General features: G+C 39.6%; 1 pseudogene; it reads right to left on the bottom strand.

Annotated features, from left to right (window-relative positions):
- Window positions 1–896: 896 nt before the first annotated feature.
- On the bottom strand, window positions 897–3304 carry LOC130684055 (translationally-controlled tumor protein-like; annotated as a pseudogene).
- Window positions 3305–3610: the final 306 nt, after the last annotated feature.

The raw sequence follows: 3610 nt of genomic DNA, 5'->3' as shown, positions 1-3610 counted from the left end.
GATTTGAAGAATCTCTGTGTCAGGCAGCTATCCACACAATCCTGCCTCCCTTCACCATGTGTAGCAGGATTTCCATGAAAGGGATACACGGCCCTCAGAGTTCATAACCCCTGAATCTGCCCCTGAATGGAAACATCCACTGAAAAAAGTATCTCAGGCACTCAGTCAAAGAACAAATTTGTGCTTAGAAGCCTAACACTTGTGATTCTATATATTGTGGTTTTCGTACACTACGAGCACAGTGGCCCAACTTCCCACAGCCCCCTCGGTAGTGTTAAAGCCTCCTGTCTCCCTTTCTCTCTCTGTCTATCTCCAGGTCATAGAACACTGATATGGACAGAATCTCCTGAGACCACGAGTCTATTTGTGGGTGAACAATGTAAATGCAATCAATGCAAATCAAAAGAGAAGGAATAAGGTATTTGGGGAAAAAGAAAGGCATTTCCTCACTGAAAAACCAAAAAGCACTTAAAGCATGTGCTCTGGCCCTGTAGGTAAGAATATTTAACTAGCTCTTGAAATGGCTTTTTTGTCTACCTCAGCTGAAATCAAGGTTTTTAAGAAACTTTAATTTAATAGGATGGTGTCTTTATATTGATCCTATTTTTAACAACAAAATAAAAGCAGTAACTGATTAGTGAAAATAGCTTGTACCACATTCTCCACTGGATTTAAACTATTGGAATATTGGACTGAGGAGAGCAGCCCACTGTGTGAGAATTCCCATCACTGGTGTCTTTGCAGCTGCCAGTGGGTATCATGAATTAAAAATTTATACAGCATATAAGTAAAACATTATTTTGAGTTCTGCTGTTTTCATTTATTTCTACAACCAGACCCTCTGTTCAACATTGGGTATTCTCTAGGAAAAACTGAACAGTTAGGAAAGTAGCTTGGTTCTTTTATTGGTAACACATAAAGGACAGATAAGTCAGAATCCCAGGTTGAAGAGAAAGGAGGGGATGGGTAAACTCTGTCTTTTATACGGGTAGTTATCTATTAGAGGCAGCACTCAATCAGAAAGCATAGAAAACACACTCAGAATCCTTCCCAGGAAGAACCTCAGGTAGTCATATGCTTACGTAGAAAGTCAGGATTTTTCCTTCACGTTAGTGTTGCACAAAGGGCCATAGTGATGCAAGAGTGCTTGATTTCTTTACTCTGTAAGAAATGCCACGGAAATACTTTTTCCTTTCAACCAAATTGGTTAGGCAGAGAAGGTTATGAGGCAACACCAGCTCGGCACTGGATTCCTTACTAACTTGGCACGTTCACTGTGCCTGTGGAATCAGAGAATGTGCTGCGATTTGTGACAATTCACGGGTTGTTTCATAAATCAGAACTTATTCCGAGCAGAGTAGAAATCTTCCTAGAACTGGAATGTTAACCAAAACTGAAGCAGAGAAGCAGCAAGACCTCCCCAGTAACCTGAATCATTCATTATATATATGGTTCAATCCAGCACAGTTGTCTATAAATACAGTTTCTTGTTAACTTCTTATAAAATAACAATGAAGGTCAAAAACACCTTTCTGCTGCTCTCAAATTCTCAATTCTCATCCATAAAATGTATGTGTGAGTGTTTGAATGTGTGTGTGTGTGTGTGTGTGTGTGTGTGTGTATTCAGAAAGGATAACAGATCCCAAAGTACAGGTTCAAGATAAAACTCATTTGGTTTATTCAGTGAACAAAGTCTCAGGAAGACTCAGATTCATCTATGCCATTATCATTATCTCGGGGTGGGAAATAGGGTATTCTATTAGATAATCTATCTTTTATAAAAGTTTTATATTGTATTACATAGGATTTCTCCAATTTTAAAATAAGAACAGAGATTGTTGTCATGAAATGGCAAAAACATCTACTAATTAAATGTGAAAGTTACTAATTAAATGTGAAAGTCTGATAGGTGAGAGGCCACCTGAGGCCCGGCTCTGTGGCTCCCTATCCTTGGCTCCTTTTCTCTGTAGTCAAGTCCCTTTAGCTGCAGAGAATTTAAATAGGCAATGTTAACTGTGCCTAGAATAAGCCAGATTTAGCAATTTAAATAAATGTTTTGGTTTTTTTTTTTTTTTTACTTTCAACTGTATTAGTCTCTTCGTTCTTTTGGTAATCTCTTCCAGAGTTAACTATTTCCATCTGTAGGTCATGTATAAGGCATGTATAAATGTGCAAGGAACCCACGTCAGATGCTGGCACTGTGAGCATGGTCTTTCTCTTTGCTTCACTCACAATTAAGACTTTTGGTTCTTGGTTTTGACATTTCAGTCCCAGGAGTGGTTTTCACTGTAGAAGTTATCTGAAGACGGTCTCACGCTTCCTAGTAGTGGTCTGCAACCAGGCCCCAGCCTCTCCAGAAACACTACACAGAATGGGTTTAAATATGTATTAAACTAAGAGGCATTCTCTCAAATGAGTTTAAATGTATTTTATTTTTAGACGAAGTACATGACATGTTTTTTTCTTTAAAACAATGCCTTTTCTCCAAATAAATCAAGGTCAAAATAAATGAAGAGCTCAAGAGGACATCAGTCCCATTTGTCTAAGCTCTGGTGCAGTGTGGATGAAAAGCAGCAGCCAGCTACCACCGCAGGTGACACATCCAAGCAGTCGAATTTGTTAATGCTTTTCTATTTCTAAACCATCCTTAAAGACAATCATTCACGGGGACACACCATCCTCACGGCAGTTCAGCAGAGCAGCCATGCCATCTGGATTCATGTTTTCACCAATAAAAAACTGGTAGTTTTGAAATTAGCAAGGATGTGTCTGATTTGTTCCGCAACCCCCGTCATAAAAGGTTTTACTCTTTCTGGTCTCTGTTCTTTAAGTCCACCTTTGACTGATTTCATGTAACTTTTGATGTGCTTCTTGTAGGCTTCTTCTGTGAAGCTGCTTTCTCGCAAGCGACGTTTCATGACAGTATCACCCAGGGATTACTGTGCTTCCGGGACCTGTCGCCTCTTCAGGGGAGGCATTTCCACCAATGAGCGAGTCATCAGTGTTACCCTCTGTCTAGGTGCAGCCCTTCCGTGATCTCCCTAATTGTGGAGATGTCGAAGAACATCTTCTCATAGCTTATGAGGCCCCGGTAGATGATACGATCGCAGCTGGAGGGAAATGACTCCGGCGCTTGCTTAGTAGGAGCCTGGAGCTCAGAGCAAGCGCCCTGCAGCCTGAGCCATGCTCGGTGGGAGGGGGAAGCAGGTGGAAAAGCCAATTTTAAATACTTTAAAAAATGCTTTTCAGACTTTACCCATCTGTTGTGAAATCTGAAGACTTCAGAATTTTGAAAATTGTCAGAAAATTAGACATGTAATTAGTTGCTATATTATTTTTTTAGGTTTCATTAGCATTTGGTATTTCTGAGTCATGCACAAGACAAAAAAAAAAGCATTGGCTTACAATTTTGCTCCCATAAGACAGAATTACCACACCCTACTCTTTGCCCATTATTCCCTTCCAATGAAACCTAAGTCTTTATTTTTATTTCTGAGTGCCTCAAAAATAGACAGATAGTTTGACATAGTAATATCAAATTGTTCCTTTATATTATGGTATAAGGTGGCATGTTATTTTACTGGTTGGTACAATTTAGTACTTAGGGACA

Source organism: Manis pentadactyla, chromosome 6 (genome assembly GCF_030020395.1).
Source record: "Manis pentadactyla isolate mManPen7 chromosome 6, mManPen7.hap1, whole genome shotgun sequence".
Taxonomy (NCBI): domain Eukaryota; kingdom Metazoa; phylum Chordata; class Mammalia; order Pholidota; family Manidae; genus Manis; species Manis pentadactyla.
Note: the sequence above shows the minus strand (reverse complement) of the source record. Positions and strands in the feature narration are given on the sequence as shown.